The sequence below is a fragment of the Microcebus murinus genome, chromosome 2 (genome assembly GCF_040939455.1).
Source record: "Microcebus murinus isolate Inina chromosome 2, M.murinus_Inina_mat1.0, whole genome shotgun sequence".
In the NCBI taxonomy this organism is placed as follows: Eukaryota; Metazoa; Chordata; class Mammalia; order Primates; family Cheirogaleidae; genus Microcebus; species Microcebus murinus.
The window spans coordinates 90,202,741-90,222,479 of NC_134105.1; the positions used below are offsets into that span (position 1 = coordinate 90,202,741).

A 19,739-nucleotide genomic window follows, 5' to 3' on the forward strand; every position below is an offset into this window, starting at 1 on the left:
TAGTGTGTGAACACACTGTCCTTGCTCCTATTCAAGGCCAACCCCTTCACTTCTGTGCTAGGTCCCAATGCTTCTCATTTACTTGGGGATAATCTTTCTCCAGTTTTCTCCTCCTGTCTTCTGCATCATCAACTTTACATCTCTAAAGGGTCATTCCAAGATACCAATGTGAGGAAGCATTTTCCATCTTATAATATCCTCCTTTGATCCCAAGTACCCTCTGGCTACTGCCCATTTCTCAGTTGCTCTTTAAAGCAAAGCTCCTCAAGAGCTGTATAGACTTGGTATAAATCATTTGTCTTCTTCACCTCCCATTCTCTTAACACATCCTTATCAGACTTTCTCCCCTATGACTCCACTGAAACTGTTTTCATGAAAGTCATCAGCAACTTTGATCAGGCAAAATCCAGTGTTCAAAGTCTCAGTCCTCTTTTTATTTCAATAGTATCTGATAAGACTGATCATGCCTTCCTTCCTGAAACAATTCTCTTTCAACACTCCACCCCTCTCTTGGTGTTTCTCCTACCTGACTGGTAACTCCTTTTCTCTTATACTTAACCTCCAAGTGTGGTCCTCTCCTCCAGCTACTCCCACTCCCTAAGTGAGCTAAGTAGACCTAAGGCTTAAAAAGCATCTATATGGTGATGAATCCCAAATTTAGATCTCTAGACTCACATATCCAATTGTTTACTCCACATCTCCACTTGAATGTATAACAGACATCTTAAACATAACACATCCAAAACAGAATTCTTGGTTTCCCCCACCCTAGATTTGCTTCTCCATCTCATTGAATGGCACCAACTTAACCTAGTCATCAAGCCCTGAAATTAAGAACCATCCATAATCTTTTTGTTCCTTCACACACTGTCCCCCAAATCCAAATGGATTCTAATCAAAATGTGTCTTTAAAAAATAAAATATAATAGCTCTCTTCTCATCCTGTAAGTGGCTGCCATCCTAGTTAGTCCAAGCTATTATGAACAGCCTTCTTTTTTTTTTTTTTTTTTTTTTAGAGCCCCAACTTAAGCATTATGAACAGCCTTCTTAACTGTGTCTCCCTCCTGACATCTGTGCTTCCCTGTTGTTTATTTGACACACATCAGCAAGACTAATTTTTAAAAATGTATCTGATGTGGTCATTCCTTGGCTCACCCTCCTCCCTTTGCTTCCAGTTGTTCTTATAATGGCTCAGGCTCCACAGGATCTGGCCACTTGCCGACCTCTCACCTCTCTAACTACTATACATTGCTCTCTGGCTAACTGACTATGCTCAGCCATACTAGCTGGCCTTTCGATGTTCCAGAAACAAGGTAGGTGCATGCCCCCCCAACCCCCAGCCTGATTTTCTCTCTGCCTGGAAATGCAGTTTCTAGCCTGCCCCGGTGTTTGCTAGGCTTATTCCTTCATATCATGCATGTATGCGCTCAAAGGTCTTCTTTGAAAAGTAACATCTAACCAGCTATAGAGTCATCCTATCCCCTGCTTTATTTTTCTCCACACGTTACCATTATCTGCAACTTTTGTCACTTGTTTGTGGTCTGTCTCCCTCTCCCACCCCACTAGAATGCAAACTCCATGAAGGCCTTTGCTTGTCTCTATGGCTTTATCCCCTGCACCTAGTACAGTGCCTGCTACCTAGTAGGTGCTCAATTAGTACTTGTCCAATGGTTGCGTTCCCTCCAAATTCTATTCCTCCTGAATCTTTGGACCCCTCCTCATTCCATTTCTGGCCTTACACACCCCCTATTCCGCCCTCTGCAAAGCCGAAACTTCCCGTTCCTTCCCCAGTAGTTCTCGGCTCGCCCCACCCCTTCCTACGCGGCTCCTTTAAGCGAACTCCCCAACTCCACGGCGAAGGCGGGGCCGAGGCCTCGCCGACGCCGACTCGGAGAGGCGGGGTGGAACTAGGGGGCGGGGCCTGCGTGCTGCGTGCGTGCGCGTTCTGGAGGCGCCGCCGCCGCTCCCGAGGCCGCCGCTGCTGCCGTCGCCGCGCAGAGCCGGAGCAGGAGCCACGGCCGAGAGGAGGGAGGAGGAGGAGGAGGAGGTGGAGGAGGCGCCGGACCCAGGGGGTGAGTGAGGGGCGGAGAGCCCCAGCCGGCCCCAGAGGGAGCAGGGGGCGCGGGTCGGCCGAGCCGGGGCTGAGGCGGCTCGTGTCGCTGGTCAGTCCCCTGGCTCCCCCTTCCTCCTCCGCGTTCCCTCGGTGTCCGGGGCGGCGGCCCGGGGGCCTGGCCGGCGGGAGGGGCCGGGGCTTAGGAAGGCCCGGCCGCCTCCAGGGCCAGAGCCAACCACGCCCGCGGACCGAGCCGGTTGACTGTGGCTGGGCCTGCGGGAGGCAGTCGGGAGGGGCCCGGGCCGGCTGTGGGAGAGAAAGAGGACATTGTGTCCCCCACCCTCCTACTCCCCGAGGTGTCATAGCACAAGCCCGTTTCCTTCGCCATCTCCCCGGACACAGTGCCCTCGCCCCTCACTGCCTGAGAGATGTGGAAGATTGGACGTCTCTGCCTTTCTCCTCCTCTTGCATGTCCCCAGACTGGGGTCAGAGCTTCCTTCAAACCCAGCTCTCCGTTTTGGGGGCACACGAGGAGGAAATTGGAGGCTTAGGTGAATTTCCTGTCCTCTGTCCCCTGCTAGAGAGGTACGGGTGTAGACTGGAGCGTTGCCCTCTGCATGTTCACTTCTGTCAGAGTTCACGGTCTCCCTTTTCTCCCTTTATTCCCCCAGTGGGTAGGGCTGACATCTTTACATCCTACTCCACTTTCCAGCCCCTTTCCCGCCCTCTTTACCCCAGCTCTTCTGTAACATGCCATGTGTTCGCCTTTTCGGCTGTTGCTTTTCTTGGGTCTCTGCTGCTTCCCTCAGTTTTGTTAGGGAGGAGGTCACTGTGTGATTCGCCTTTTCCCTCAAACTAGGGTTGGTAGAAGTGTCACTTTCCCCCTCAGGAAGTTAAGGACGGTGTCTTCAGTTGAATTGTGTAATGTATTGCTCTGGGGAGAAGATGAGAGGAAGACATTTGTATCTGAAAAATGGGATCTCCTCATAGGGCTGAGAACCAGAGTTTAGGGGACCTTTGACCTCTTGGAAAAAGAACTAGCATTGAGGAGTAATGTATTCCTTTTTGGGAGGGAAAATTTTGTCACCACTTTGAAGGGAGGAGGGAATAAAAAATGAAATGGAATAACAAGGCAAAAGATTAATGGGCCACAGCCTTACAGGTAAACACTGTTTTCTGCTTCTTGGGTGGCAGATGATGATTCTTGATGTTTTTATTACATTAAGAATAAAGTATCAGCTCTTAAAACTTGGGGCTCCTACCTTCAAAAGCTTGCTGACAGGCAGTCTCAAAAGAGATGCTGCTGGAAACAGGATTTGGAAACTTTCTTTGGGTTTCCTGTCAGAATGTGTGGGAGTGGATATGTGTATGGGTAGTTTTTCTTTTCTTTTGATGTAATTGGTTTCTGTGATACTTAGACATAATAAGTGCTAAATTAAGCCCCTAGACTTCTTTCTGTCTGTGCTATGCTTCCCTATAACATATTTAGGCTTGGAATTATGTTTATATTGTTTGATATTTTTTAGTGTGGTGTTTCAATGAATCTTATTTCCTTGGTATTTTGAATTATGTTCTGTTTCCCATACAAGTAGGTATAAGGTTTTGAGGATCATACATGTTCACTATTTAATGAATTTAATGATTATAAAGATGTCTAGATATTGTATATCTTCTTTTTGAGAGAAACCTTAAATTAGAATATTACATTTCACTTCCAATATATAAAATGGTAGTTCTTAACCATTTTTAGGCCACTAACACCTTTGAAAATATGATGAAATATATGAACTCTCTCCAGAAAAAAAAGTTAATAGATATTTATGCACAAAATTTTGCATTCAGTTTTAGGGACCCTCTGAAGCCAACCAAAGACACCTGTCTTACAAGTGAATTGGAATCCCTGAGTTTCATATTAAAACTGTTCAAAAGTCTTTGTTCATTCTTTGTATAGGCTCAGGAATGACAGTATATACATTTAAAGACTAAACTTTGGGTCTTTGAGAACAAGATTTTTCTAGTAACTTTTGGCTGCTTAAAATCATAATCACAACCGACTTAGGGTTTTTTATTTTACAAACTACTTTTTAGTAATATGATCAGCATTTGAAAATGTTCACAAATCAGACTGTCCATTTTTCCTTTTCAAGCTTATTCATATAAAAGGTTTTTCATGTACTTAATAATTATCATATCAGCATTCAATATTGATTCAGCAAGCACTTACTGAATGCCTACTATGTGAATAAAACAAAGTCCTTGCTATCATAGAGCTTGTATTCTAATCAGGAGAGACAGGCCATAACCAAATATAGAATATGTCAGGTGATAAGAGATATCCAAAAGACTAGGGTGGGGATAGAAAGAGAAAAAGTGGCAGGGTAGTCAGGGAAGACCTGAGACTGGAGCGGGGACCTACAGGAAGTTAGGGATGCGTACTGTCTTTGGGGAAGAAGGTTACAGGCAGAGAGGACTGCAAGTGCAGACACCTGAGTGTACTTGGGCTTTTTGAGAACAGCTAGGAGGCCAGTGTGGTTGGAGGACAGTAAGCAAGAGGGAAAGTGAGAGAGGTCTTGAGGTTAGAAAAGTATCTGGGGCCACTGTAAGGCTTGTAGACGCTGGTAAGAACTTTGGATTTTACTTTGGATGAGATGAAAAACCACTGGAAGGTTTTGAGTAGAAAAGCGACTTGTTCTGACTTAAGTTTGTGAGCATGATTTTGGCTGCTGTGTGGAAATCAACTTGGGGTGGAGAGGGGCAAGAGTGGAAGCAGGAAGACCAATTAGGAGATTAATAGTCTTCATTTCTAGCCTTTTTCAGTGATTACAAAATAGTCTATCTACCCTTCTGCTATTGGACGTATAGTAGTTTCTTTTTTCCCTCCTTTATTTTTTTTTTCTCTAACTCAATAACAGATTACCCTTCTTTATTAAAATAATAAAGTGAACACATGCGTATGCAACATTTTCTTTCTTTTGGAATATTTCCTTAGGATTCATTTCCAGAAGGACTACTGGATCAAAGTGTATGAATTCTTAAAAAAAAAAAAAAGTGTATGAATATACTTGTCTTCTGGTGTATATCTGAATTGCCTCAAAAGAGTAGGTTATACTAGTTTTGGCAGCCACAGTTGTTGAGCATAAATTTCATGTTAATGTCATTTGCATTAGGTATTATTATTTAGTACTTAAAACATAATTTCAGCCATAAAAAGAAATCTTTTAGATTGTTAGGTTGAATTTTTCAATAGCTTACATTTAGAGTTCATATGTTAGCTCACCTCTCTCCAACATTTAACAACAGGGTGCTAATTATTGGATACAGTGATGAATTAGGCAGGGTTTCTGCCCTCAAGGAGTTTTACAGTCTGTGGTAATATGTAATAGTTAAATAACTCCAGATCTAGCCAATGTTTACTGTTACTTATGAACTTTGTTGGTATATGGTTGATGATCCTTTATATAAAATAGGTATTTCAGGTAGGCAGCCAATTTTTTATATGGGTAATCACTGTTGTTTATTTTTTACAAAGGAATTTTTTTTTTTCACACATGAAAACTACCAGCATTACAAAGGAATTTTTAATGGCATCTTGTAATTTACTTAATTTCTGTTTTGTATGATTTTAGAATCTATAGCTAAGAGTCCCATGTTTTGTTCTTTGCAATAAATTATGCAACAGGTACTTAGTTGAAGACTCTCATAGTTGAATTTTCAAGTTGTTGAAATTCTTCATAGTTATTCAGAAAACAGAGACTATTGTTTTTGTTAAATAAGGTCGGCATTGCATCTTTGAAACTTTATTTAGTTTAGGGGAGGATGATACCAGTCTGCTTTGATAGAAAATTATACCACTGTGAGGGCTTTGTTCAGCATTTCTGGTTCTGAAACCTAGAAGGCTTGATTTGGCATAAGCAGGGAGCTTCAAAATCTATAAAAAGGAGCAGGTAGAACTAATTGAGTCACCTGAAAGCACATAGCTCTGTGTCTGATATGTGCTAAGGACACAGTAAATGTTCATTGAACCTCAGATAACTTCTAAGCTACCAGTTCTAAAATTGTCTTATTTTAGATATTCAATAAAAATAACTCATATAAAGCATTTATCTTTTAATATTGTGGTGCATTTGAAATTGTGAACCTAAGCTTACTTCCCCCTAATGTTTCCTTTCCAATTAAAGGAATCAATTATAATAATTAATTGATTACAATTAATTAGTTGTAAAAGAGTTATGGCATATCTCCAAGTATTTTTTGCTCATTCTGATATCACATAGTTTTTGCGTGACTTAATGCCAAATTCACATCTTGTAAAAAATGTTTAGCATTAAACAAAAATATTTAGGCTGGCCGGGCGCTGTGGCTCACGCCTGTAATCCTAGCTCTTGGGAGGCCGAGGCGGGCGGATTGCTCAAGGTCAGGAGTTCAAAACCAGCCTGAGCAAGAGTGAGACCCCGTCTCTACTATAAATAGAAAGAAATTAATTGGTCAACTGATATATATATAAAAAATTAGCCGGGCATGGTGGCGCATGCCTGTAGTCCCAGCTACCCGGGAGGCTGAGGCAGAAGGATCACTCGAGCCCAGGAGTTTGAGGTTGCTGTGAGCTAGGCTGACGCCACGGCACTCACTCTAGCCTGGGCAACAAAGCGAGACTCTGTCTCAAAAAAAAAAAAAAAAAAAAAAAAAATATTTAGGCTTTTGTATGTTACCAAGACAGATGAATCATCCATTTTTTTTCTTCTTTTTCCCCTTTTTTGTGTTAATGAAATTTGGGATTACAAGTGATAGTTTTAATGTGTTTTTCAGTCTTTCATATACAAAGATAATATTGGTCCGTTTACATTTTGATTTTTTTTATTATAATAGTGTGGGTTTGCACTGAATGATTCACACTCTTCCAGTCCCCTTGGCACACAATTTTGAGATGACTGGTTGAGAGGGCAGTTTGTTTTAAAGTTAAATGATCCAGATGAGTATTGAACCTATAAGCTTAGCTTTGTTCATTATCATGATGTTCTGATCAACAAAGCAGCTCAACAGAGAACTGTGCCATGCTCTCATTTCCGCTTGAAAATAGGCCGTTTAGAGGTAGAAGGTACAAGCATGCACATACACCCCCCCCCAATAAAAAAAGGAAATTGTGTGTGATTATTAAGGTAGAGTTGAAACAGGAAATAGTCAGCTTTTATAAGTGGCCTAAAAATAATCCTTTTAATATAATTTTCAGAAGTGCATGATATATGTATACATGGAAGATTAATATGTTTTATGAAATAAATTTCAATCATAGACAAGTTAATGGCTTTTTTAAAAACACTAATGACTTATTTAGGCTATATAAGTCTGAAAAAAATTCTTTATAAATCACTCCAGTTTTCTCAGTGTTTCCTATCTCTAGCCTGTTTACTTCACATTGGTAGAGAGTGGGTCAATGTGTGGAGTGTTAAAGTTAACCCAATTTAAAATTAAATGTATAATCCTATGATTGGTCTCAGAATATATTTAAATTAGGCCACATTTCAAAAGAACAGGAATATACTGAACTACAAATACCTTGATAAAAGATACTCTTGGATTAATTAAAACTTGAAACACCCTATGTTAAACTCACAAGTATATACACCTGTGTTATTCATGTTTTTTTGTCATTCTATGATATTACCCACTTATTCTGGATATACAAAATAATTTTGCTCATGATAGACTGTGGTTTAGCTATCAAAGAAAAACTTATAAAGAGAGGTGTGAAGAACTGGATGCAACTATTTGGACAAATCCCAAATGCAGATTGCATGACTCTAAGTTAGCAGTAGGAAATCTCTTATTGCAGACTGTACATTTCAGTTATGTCACGTGTAATTTGGAGAGTAAATTTATTCACTGTATTTTAAAATTCATTTATAAATAGGATCATTCTGTTCTACATAAGTTGGCTATATTATAAAACATTAAGTAAGAACCACGAAGTTAATTATTGTAGAATTCAAAAGTCAACACTAATCTTTGAATTTTATGTAGTTTACATCTGTCCCAAATCTATTGATGGCTTTGAAACTGCCCTTTAAATCCCATTGTATGCTTGTGGAAATGTTGCATAATTTCATTAATAGATTTCAGATTCAATCTTGGAACAGATGTTCTGAGTGACCCAAAATTAGGCTCTTTGATGCTGCTTTAAGGAATTTATAGTCTAGGCCGGGCGCAGTGGCTCACGCCTGTAATCCTAGCACTCTGAGAGGCCCAGGCAGGAGGGTCGCTCAAGGTCAGGAGTTCGAAACCAGCCTGAGCAAGAGCGAGACCCCATCTCTACCATAAATAGAAAGAAATTAATTGGACAACTAAAAATATATAGAAAAAATAGCCGAGCATGGTGGTACATGCCTGTAGTCCCAGCTACTTGGGAGGCTGAGGCAGGAGGATCCCTTGAGACCAGGAGTTTGAGGTTGCTGTGAGCTAGGCTGACGGCACTCACTCTAGCCTGGGCAACAGAGTGAGACTGTCTCAAAAAAAAAAAAAAAGGAACTTATAGTCTAGTAATTTGTTTGCTAGAGCCTTACATATGTTTTGTAAATAAATGCATTTTCATGATAGAATAAAGGTAAAATGATATTCATATTCTAAGTAAAGTTAATGTGACTATTTTAAGTTCCCCTTTAGTTGTTGAACAGTTATTTCTGTGGTCTTATTTTCTAATAGCTCCTTAGTATTAGAGCAAATCAGTTTCCCAGTTGTTTAAAACATAGTAAAATAAAAACTATTTGCTTTACTGCATATTTTATTTCAGTCCAAGACATATTTTTTGGTAAATTATTCTTTTGCATGCGCATACACACGTATATACTTAGTCACATTGTAGGGAAGTTGTTTCCTTGTTTAGCTAGCAATTTTAATTCTGTGGGACTTTTTTTGTAGAACAGCTTGTTAATATTTTTTCTACACTGATTAAAGTCATCCTGTGACTCTAAAGTTAACTATCAGCTAGGACACAAATGTACAAATAGATAAAATGCACCAATGTGCATTTTTAATGAATGTTGGTAGCTTGCCAGTTTTATTTTTAAGTTCCTTCCCACTCCAGACCTAATTATGATGTGCTTGTAAGGCAACAATAGAATATTTAGTTAGTTCACAAAATGAGAATAGATTTTCTGTTTTTTCCATTTTGCATGTTTTGAGTTAGGATTAATTAGACATTTATTATTCTGAATAGATGTATATAGTTTTCAGTCCACTTAACTGCGATGCTTGCTTTTGGCACATTGGCTGACTTTTAGATAGTGGGCCTTGTACTTTTGTAAATAGAGGTATTACTGAGTTTTGGATGACATCCTTTACACAATCAGAAAGTAAACACGAACACAGTAGAGGTGGAAACAAATCTGAGGTTTTCTTTGCACTAGGAAATATAGTTCCTATTCCAACTAATATGTCCTTGTTAGGTTCCGGATCACTTTCAGTGACTATGACTGCTTAAACATTTTTTTTTCTGTTTTAAAGTATTTCATGTTACATTGTGAAAAATTTTGAAAAGAACATAAGTATAAAGAAGAAATTGAAAACTGTCTATGATCCCATCATCAAGAGATTATTGCTAACATTTTAATATATATTTTTCCAATTCTTTCCTTGCATGTACAAATTTTTAAATTTTTTACAAAAATTGGAATTATACCTTTATATATACTGTTTCTATCTTACCTCTTTTCCCGGAATGGGATGTTGGTCTCCTGGTGTGGGACTTTAAGGTTGATTCTTTATAATATGACTATCTTAAATAACACTGGGGCAAACATTTTTGTACATTTATCTTTGATTGCATCTCTGTTTTTTTTTTCTTCCTATAGGATAGATTCCCAGAAGTGGGATAACTGGATCAGAGGGTGATTACCCTGTGTATAAGAGTGTGTGTCTCACTGCACCTTCAATGGCATTGAGTAGGTCAGTTTTTATAATCTTTGCCAATTTGATAGATATCTGTTACATTTTTGGGGTGGTAATCACAAACTCCTCATATTATTAATAATCTGTAAAACCTTCATAGTATATGACTAGTAATTTGCAGTGTCTTCCAAAAAGTTGATTGGAAAGAGTGTCTTTAAAAATATTTTCGGTAAAAGTAATCTTTGTGACAAAAGATATTGGATCGAAGTTGCAATTTGAGCATTATTCTTTTTTTTGAGAGATAGAATTTCAATGTTCTTCTTTTACTAAAACTACAAGCGTGAGAAAGCATGTTATATAGTATGCAATAAGTAGAAATATAATGTGAAACTAATTATTTCAGATAGATAAGGTGGGTAGTCACATGGTTCTGACTTTTAAAAAAATTGAGTAACTGTTAATGTTTAGAGCAATGACTCTGGAATTGGGCAGTCTGGGTTCACATACTTGCTTTGCCACTTACTAAGTACATGATTTGAGGCAATTTACTAAATACATATATGATTTGATGTTTCTACCTTAGCTTTCTTATCTTTAAAAGGAGAATGATAATACCTACTTCAAAGGATTGTTGACAGGATTAGAAATAATGTGTAAGGGAGCTTGGCCCACAGTAGGTATTTAATAAAATCTGTTTTTGTTAAATTTATTTTTTCTTCTGGTCTCCTAGAGGGAAGGAAATATCTCATTTTTGTGTCCTTGTTTACATGAATAAATACAGAGATGCAAATGGGCTGTGGTGAGCAATGGCAGAGGGAGGGGAATGGTGGATGTTCTTTGTGGCAGAAATGGCATGTGCCAAGATAAAAAGTAGCTGGGTGTAGGTGGATGACAGGAGATTGGTTTGACAGAACCGAGGCTTTTGTATAGTTAGAAAATAATGGAGATGAAACCATACATATTGATTGGGGCTAGACACTGTAAGTTATTGAATGCTTGGTATAAACTTTATTAAAGATCACAGGAAGTTTTGGTATGAGGACAATGACTTGATAAGAGTGTTCATCAAAAGTAAGAGGAATTTGGTTATAGTGTAGTACAGAATGAATTGAGGAAGAGACTGAAGACAGTGAGGATGGATTAATAACACAGGTAAGGCAGAATCTGAAGGTCTGATGGAAAACAAGAGGGAAAGATTTGGGGCAGTTGCTGGGAGTCATCCTTGTAAAGATCTGTGTAACCAATTTGGAAATTTAATTTAAAAGAAACAATCTGAGTTTACCATCTAGACCACATGCACATAGGCAACCTTTGGGAGAAGATAGGACTCAGTACATTTTGGTTGTTACTACCTTTTTTTTTAATTGAAAGGATTAAAGATTCTTGTCATTTCATCAATGAAAATCATATGTTTATGCCTTTTTTTTTAAACGTATGTACACTCTCCTGCAGAAATTTTATTTAGTTAGCATTTTGAGTTCTTGGTTAACACAGGGAATCCTTACTTTAAACTTTGTATTTCTGGAGGTATTATCTTAAAACTCTTAACTGTAAGGTGAAATTCTTCTGTATGTGGTTTTTATAACATTCATGATTACTGCTAGACTTTAAAAATACCAGTTATATGAGCAGAAGTGATAAGAAGTGAAATATAGACTTCTTGTTTGTTAAGCAGCTTCGAATATTAAAGGCAGTGAAATATTGAGCAACAAAAAATAGGATATTGAATATGTGATCTTTAGAAAAAATATTACTTTTAGTATTCTTGTTCTTTTTCTTACCCCTTAATTTCCTAATTTTAAAAAAATGAGTTTGTAGATGCCATTTTTAGTCATTCTGTGTCTCTACTTGTACTTTCTGCTTGGCTGAATATTATACAAGCCAGGTAGCAAAAAGATTGATATTAATAGTATTTCTTTTTGACTGATCAGTAAACTCATATGAGCTATGAATTATCTGCTCACTATCTTTCAGTTGAGAAAAGATGCAACTCCCAATTTTTTAAAAATTTAGGCTGTGATACTTCCAAGATTTTAGCATTTTTTAGTTTTCAAATATTATCTAAATTCAGAAATAAAGTCCTTAGTTATTTTTATTCAGATCTCTTCCCTTCTAAAGTATCCTTGAAAATATTTTTAAATTAATAAACAAATGTAGCAAATAGAGTTGGAGATTGTGTGTGTTACTCTTTTACAAATACTGTGTTTTTCTTTTGCAAAACTACAAAAGCCCACATCTGGTCAACTGAATGATGAGTTCATTTACTATTCAAAATAATGATTTAATGTCACAAATTGTAAGCTTCCCTTGAGTCTATTTTGGATAGGTTTGAGGACATTTCTGCCTATTTGTCAACAGAAATCAGAGCTACAATCATTCTCCTAGTACTGATTGCTATCTTTCTGTGCCCCTACTAGCACCCTCAAACAATAACTGAGAGAACAGCATATTCCCTGATTTGGGCCATTCTGGCAGGCACTGTCGCTATGATGGCCTTTCTGTATGTCTTACATTCTTAGAAACCTGCTTACATCTTCGCTAGAATAAATTGTTAGATAAGTAGCTAGCAGTTCATGGTATAATATTATAAGATAGTTCATTCAAGTTTTTACATGATGTGCCATAGGAAGAGTCTGAAACATGAAGAGACTTTTATATCCTTCTTTCCAAAGGCTTAAAATAAAGAAAATGAAACCCACTGATTGAATAGAATATTATGTACATTTTTATTATTTATGGAAAGTTTTTTTTTCTTATTCCTTTTGAATCAGCAATTTTGAATGCTAAGTATAAGTTCTTGACTAAGAAATAAGTCATTCTCCAAAAATAATATTAAACAGTTTGGTTAGTCATCCAGCAAATATTTATTGAGTGATAATTGGGTGTCTGGTACTATTCTAGGAACCAGAGATTTAGCAGTGAATAAGATGGGCTGTCATGGAGCGTTTTATACCAGTGAAGGGTTGGTGGTAGTACAGAGAAACAGTAAACAAACAAGTAAATAAAATCCTTTCAGAGGACCCAAATGCCATGGAAAAACTATAACAAGATAAAATGATAGAGCTATGGAGTGTTGAGGAAAATCTCCCTGAGGTGGTGATATTTAATGTGAGACCTGAATGACAAAACACTACACACCTGCAAGAAGAAGGAACCAGTCAGAGGGCCCAGTTGGTGCAAAGACCCTAAAGTGGGAAGTAGGTAGTCATGTTTGAAGAATAACAAACACTTGTTACCACAAAGCTAGGAAGAGACTAGTAGATGAGGTTAGTAGGGAGCAAATCACATATGTCCATGGTAAAGGGTTTGGATTTTGTTCTTATAAATGTAAAGGGAAGCACTGAATATCATTACTTCTCTTTATCGATAAATATATGTAATGTTCAAATCTGAAGATGTGTTACTAATTTTATTGACTTGAAATGAATCTGTAGGGTAACCAGTTTTTGTAGACATTAAAATCACTAATGTATGATCCATAAATTATGTATTTCCTATGAGTCTGCAGATATAGGAATTATTTTTAATATTGTAAAAAGTCTTATGAAAATTGTGTATTTGCCCTAAATAGATTTATATAGGTAAAATATTATGCATCTTTTCTCAACCAGTATAACCAATAATTATATTGACTCAAGTCTTTGAGGCTAATTACCTCAAATCATTGCTATACATTGTGGTGACTTGCAAGTTGTTAATGAAATAAAATATTGTGCTTGCCTCTCAAGAACCTAGCATTCAGTTTCATTATTTTTTATTTATTTATTTTTTTGAGACAGATTCTCGCTCTGTTGCTGGGGCTAAAGTGCTGTGGCGTCAGCCTAGCTCATAGCAACCTCAAACTCCTGGGCTCCAGAGATCCTGCTGCTTCAGCCTCTCAAGTAGCTGGGACTATAGGTGCCTGCCACCAGGCCCAGCTCATTTTTTCTCTTTTTAGTAGAAATGTGATCTCACTCCTGTGCAGGCTGATCTCAAACTCCTGAGCTCAAGTGATCATCCTGCCTTGGCCTCCCAGAGTGCTAGGATTATAGGCATGAGCCACCACACCTGGCCAAAGTTTCATTAGTTTTTATGTCTGATAGTGTGAGAGTTCTGATTAGCTTTTACTTATCTGGCTAATAAAATGTCAGTGCAGTTGGTAGATAAAAATCTTTAAAGACATAGAATCCTTGGAGAATAAGAGAGATTTTTCATAGAAAGGTTGGGAACCACTGATAAATGTCCTAATCTCTAGGGAGACCTACAGGGAAGAGGGCTACTAATATATTTTTTTTGAAGGTAGACCCCTTTCATCCCATTTAACCTGCACAGCAAATCTATGAAGTAGATATTGGTTATTGTCCAATTTTACAGGTGATGAAACTCAAAGTAATTACATTATTTATGAAAATTCACACAGCTCTAATTATAGAGGAGCATGCAACAAGTCCCTTCTTTACTTCTGCAGTACAAAGCAGCAAATAGTTGATCAGTAAATATTTGTTTCTTGCTTACATGCATGCATGAATGAATAAGTGAATGAATAAAAGTAAACGACAGGGGGGAAATGGGCATTTATTGAAATCTTAAAATCTGTACCCCCATAATATGCCGAAATAAAAAAAAAAAAGTAAACGACAGAAGACTTCCTCTGCCCCTGTAATCCTTTTTTTGTGGGTCACACTGTTTTTCTCCTAGATGTCTAGGATTTCTTCAGAAATAATTGACTTCACCTATCTTTTTTTTCTGTAACACCCTTCCCCAGTGATGTTTAAATTGCTTGTAATAAATCACACAGTAAAAATTCTGAGGAGGGAAATAAAGACCAGACACTTAGTGTAATTTTATCTTAGGTTTTGTTAACTTAAAGTTTTCAGCTTTTAAAAAAATATCTGCTTTACAGACCCTCATAAGCACAGTTGATATCATCTTTTGGATCTGTTTGTGTCTCTTAATTATTTTTATAACCATTTAGCAATTTACTATAATATTCTGAAGTGAGGTGATTGAATAACTGTAGTCAAAATGTTTATGTAGGCCAAGCTAGTGGCTCACGCCTATAATCCTAGCACTTTGGGAGGCCAAGGTATGAGGATTGCCTGAGACCAGGAGTTTGAGACTAGCCTGAGCCAGAGCAAGACTCCCATCTCTATAAAAAAAAAAAAATAGAATAAATTAGCTGGGGGTGGTAGCATGTGCCTGTAGTGCCAGCTAGGCTGAGGCAGGAGGATCACTTGAGCCCAGGAGTTTGAGGTTGCAGTGAGCTGTGATGACATCACTGTACTCTAGCTGTGGCAACACAGAGAGACCTCAAAAAGGAAAAAAGTTTATGTCTCAAAAAGAAAAAAAGTTTATGTAGCCAACATTAGTTATCTACCTAATGTCTGACTATCACAGTGGGGTGTGTGTATAGGTGGGCATATTTTTGTTTCTGTCTTCTATTAGTATGTCACCATGTGTGGTTTGTTCAAAAATATGAATTTATAAATCTGGAGCATTTAATGGTTAGTAGGGTCTAAAGAAATAAGTATAATGCGAAAGGTTTTTTTATTCAACTAATATCTGTACTGACACAGAATACGACTATGAGATCTCTAAATCCCATGTTTATAAAGTTTCTAATTCTGCAAATTAATATCTTAATAAGAGTTTTGTTTTTTGAGACAAGATCTTTGTTGCCCAGAGCTGGAGTGTGCAGTGGCCCATTCATAGCTCACTATAACCTTGAACTCCTGGGCTCATGCTGTCCTCCTGACTCAGCCTCCCCAGTAGCTGGGACTATAGACATTTAAAAAATCAGAGTGATTTTTAAAATTTTTGTAGAGTGGCTGGGCACGGTGGCTCACGCCTGTAATCCTAGCACTCTGGGAGGTCGAAGCGGTAGGATTGTTTGAGCTCAGGAGTTCGAGACCAGCCTGAGCAAGAGCGAGACCCCACCTCTACTAAAAAATAGAAAAAATTAGCCGGGCATGGTGGCACATGCCTGTAGTCCCAGCTACTTGGGAGGCTGAGGCAGGAGGATCGCTTGAGCCCAGGAGTTGGAGGTTGCTGTGAACTAGGCTGATGCCACGGCACTCTAGCCTGGGCAACAGAGTGAGACTCTGTCTCAAATAAAAAAAAATATTTTTGTAGAGTAGTCTTGCAATGTTGCCAAGGCTGGTCTCAAACTCCTTGGCTTAAGCAGTGCTCCTGCTTAGGCCTCCCAAAGTGCTGAGATTACAGATGTGAGCCACTACACCAGGCCATATATATCTAAAAATGGATGTGGGTGGAACTTTTATAAATTTAATTATTTAAGGATATCAGATTAATTTAAGAAAACCCATGGGCAATTGATTTGGGAAGGAGAATCTTATAATCAGACCCAGCTTTATTTGTATGTTTAGATTTTCATATATTAGGTTATTTTGGTGGTGATTCGTTTACATTCAAATGATAAGTCTTGGACTTTAGTAACTCAAAATTGGTCAAATATGCTTTTTAAAGTTGTTTCTGTGCCTTTTGAATACTGAATATCACATTTAGGACAAACTTCAGTTGTAAAATATCCCTTTGATTTTTAAATAACCCTTTAGTAATATCTGGCTAATATTTCACTCAAATGTTATAATTTTTACATTGGAATATGACAGAAGCATAATTCAAGAACCAACCAAAATCTGCAGTTGAAACCATGAGTAGGAGGGTTTTAGATGATGTAGTCATTCTGTTATTCCCATTATGTTTTAGACTTGTACTACTGTCATCAACAGCACAAGCTTGAGATCGTGTCACCACTCAGTGCCATCTGCTTACATGTGTGTGTAAGCAATAATAGGCTTTAGATAACTGGATATAAAGAATCATTGCTTTGTGGTTCTCTTAGCTGATTCTGCTTAGTTTCAAGTGTACTGGGCTGAGCTTGTGTTTCACAGTGAATTGTCACAGTTTTGATCTTTTGCAACCATAACACTTATATAACCATGTGTTTGTGCTGATATATTGGAGATGGACATGTGAAGTTTTTAGTAGTGAAAAGAAAATGCCTGTCTAATCAGTAAAATTTAAAAATTGTTTTTTAGAACATTCAAATACTTGCAAAAGAGAAGGGCTCTTTATGTGAAGGACCACCTATCCCCTCCCACTCTTGTGGTTAATTTTCACAATATAATAAACTATTTTTTTTAGTCCTATGAGTCAAAGTTTTTTTTAGAAAATCAGTCATAAAATTGCATTTGTCTGCACTATTTTTAAAAAGTGCTCTATTGTTAAGGGAAAAAAACAAATGACCACTGTTTACATATTATGATTTTGGTGCTTATTTTTACAAAATATGTATTCATGTGTGGAATATGGGCTAAAAAGAAATACACCAAAGAATATAAATTGTTATCTCCAAGATGTGGGATTGCAGGTGCTTTTTATTTTCCCCTTTAAACCTTTTATTTTATGAACTTTATACATTGTCCACATATTTTTTTCTCTCTCTCTTTTTGTTTTAATTTCAGCATATTATGGGGGTACATATGTTTAGGTTACGTGTGTTGCCATCCTCCCCCTGCCCCCCTGGAGTCAGAGCTTCAAGCACATCCATCCCCCAGATGGTGCACGTCGTACTCATTATGTATTGTCCATATATTTTATAACCAGAAAATGAAAATTCTAAAATGAATTCATTATAGAGTATGAAGTTAAATTTAAGGAAACTTTTAAAGATGAGGATTCTTAGGAGATAAAATGAGTTTAAAGGCTTTACAAATGAATTAAATAGAATTTCTGAAATGGAATTATATGTCATGATAAAAGTTTGTGCTTTAAAACAAGCAAAAGTGAGTTGCTACATGGGTGGGGAACCTGCGACCATAAGGCAAAATGTGGCCTTCTAAGTCCTTAAGTGAGGCCTTTTGACTGAATCCAAATTTTGTAGAACAGATCCTTTTATTAAAAGGGGTGCAGCAGAGAAAGATGAAGCTTTCTTGCCTCCTTTGGTGCTTAAAAAAGATGAATCTTGATATCAAAAAGCTGCAGGCTTCCCACCTCTGAATGGGAAAAGTCTTAGACTATTGATACCATGCCTTGGAAACCTTTTTTAGTCTTCTTAGGTGTGCCTTAGTTACATTCATGTATATATTGTTTAATGGAAAAGTGTTTAATTATAGAATTTAAACTTATTTATATAAATGGTATGCTAAATCTCATTTTGAATATTTGGTCATTTGATAATGTATTTGTGGTCAGCAGACAAAACACTTGGCAAACATCTGTATGTGGTGCCTGCCAGCTGTTCCATAACCTTTTTATTTCGTGGTTTTCTCGTATGTAAAATGAAAAAAGAACAATATCTATTTCTTAGGCTTGTTTGAGGATAAAATAAGTATGCCTGACATACAGAAAGCACTTAAATATTATTACTGCTGTTACCAAAAAGTTGGCACTGATGTCTCTATGAACTGGAGTAAAAGATCACTAGGAACTGGTATAGTATCTTACGCTTCATATCCCCTATTTTGATCAACCTTGTGTCTTCCCCACACAAACCTGTGTATTTAAGTGGGTCTATTAGGTATTCATGTAAGTGGTTTAATTATTTATGTACACAATAAGTCTTTAGCATTCATGACTTAGAGTTTTAGACTTAAAGTGTTTAACATGGGAAATTTGTAATCTAATATAGACAAAATTTTGAATCCTGCATATTTCAAGGCTGATGTGCCAAACAAATCTGTTGGCTACAGAATTGAGTATCGCTGATAGTATCTCAGTTTTTATTACCCAACAGTGACTTTTGTTTTCTACTTTTTAAATTTTCATCTTCATCATAGGATTAAAAACTATATTTCTTTGTGACTAATTGTGCCCAGAGAAAGCCAATGGCTAATGCTGGTTTTTGCAGATTTAGATAAACTCTTCCTTTTTTACAACACTACAATAAAAAGTAAATTAATTTTAGTGGCAACTTATGAATGTTGCCTATTTCTTTTATATTCACAATATCTTGTATACAGTAAAGATGATGAATAATAGATGGTATTTGTTAGTTTATGAAGACATTTGAATCTTCCAGTTCATTAAAGGAAAGGGAGGAGTTTAGTGGGAATTCCTAGATTTCCTGGCTCTTCGATTATTTTTATGTTTATCACTTCAGTACATTGTCTTAAGAATTTCTTAGACCAAATTAAAATATATTTATCTATCTGGATTTCATATTTCCATGGAGTGATATGATGATATAAATGTGCCTCATTTAATGAAAGCTACTCCTGTGGTTTATAATGCATACTCTATGACCCCACCCACAGAAATATTGATTGTATAGGTCTGGGATAAGACCTAGGAAGCTGTATTTTACTCCTCTAGGTGATCCCTAGATGATTCTGATGCAATACTTTTTCAATTTATTTCTCTCTATATTGTCATTTTTAGTATGATATTTTCAAAGCCTTAGGAATAAAGGAATACATTTCATATTTAGTAATGAAAATTGATGGCCTTATCTTTCCATTGTATGTTCCATTTTACCTTTTTAATTAAGTAAATGTACATAGATTTCTGACATCAAACCCAAGCAATACCAAGTTCATTATAGAAAAAAGTGAGAAAGTACCAATGAAGCATTGTTTCTCAATCTTTTTATCATTATCATCATCCCCCAGTCTTTTTAGATATCTTTTTACTAAGTGTCTCCCTCAAGAAATTTTAATGTCACAGATATAACTGTGTATTTGCTTATGTATTGTATGTGTATCTGTGCTTTATACACTAAAAGACTAAGATTTATTTTTTGATCCCTTGAGAGCCAGTTTTCACCCCATTGGGGCATTATTGGCCCTGTTGAAAATGCATGCAA

The 19,739-nt window shown here is 37.1% G+C and overlaps 1 protein-coding gene across 3 annotated transcripts in view; it reads left to right on the plus strand.

Moving 5' to 3' along the window:
- The first annotated feature begins 1,931 nt into the window (after positions 1–1,931).
- The window catches only part of RAP1A (RAP1A, member of RAS oncogene family), a 91,917-nt gene continuing 74,109 nt past the window's right edge, over positions 1,932–19,739 (plus strand). The window contains exons 1-2 of one of the 3 annotated variants that reach the window (XM_012778519.3): positions 1,932–2,072; positions 9,898–9,991. The gene's annotated coding sequence lies outside the window, so the exon portion shown is untranslated. The remainder of the gene's footprint in view (positions 2,073–9,897; positions 9,992–19,739) is intronic. The other 2 variants (XM_012778516.3, XM_012778518.3) reach the window with 2 other exon arrangements.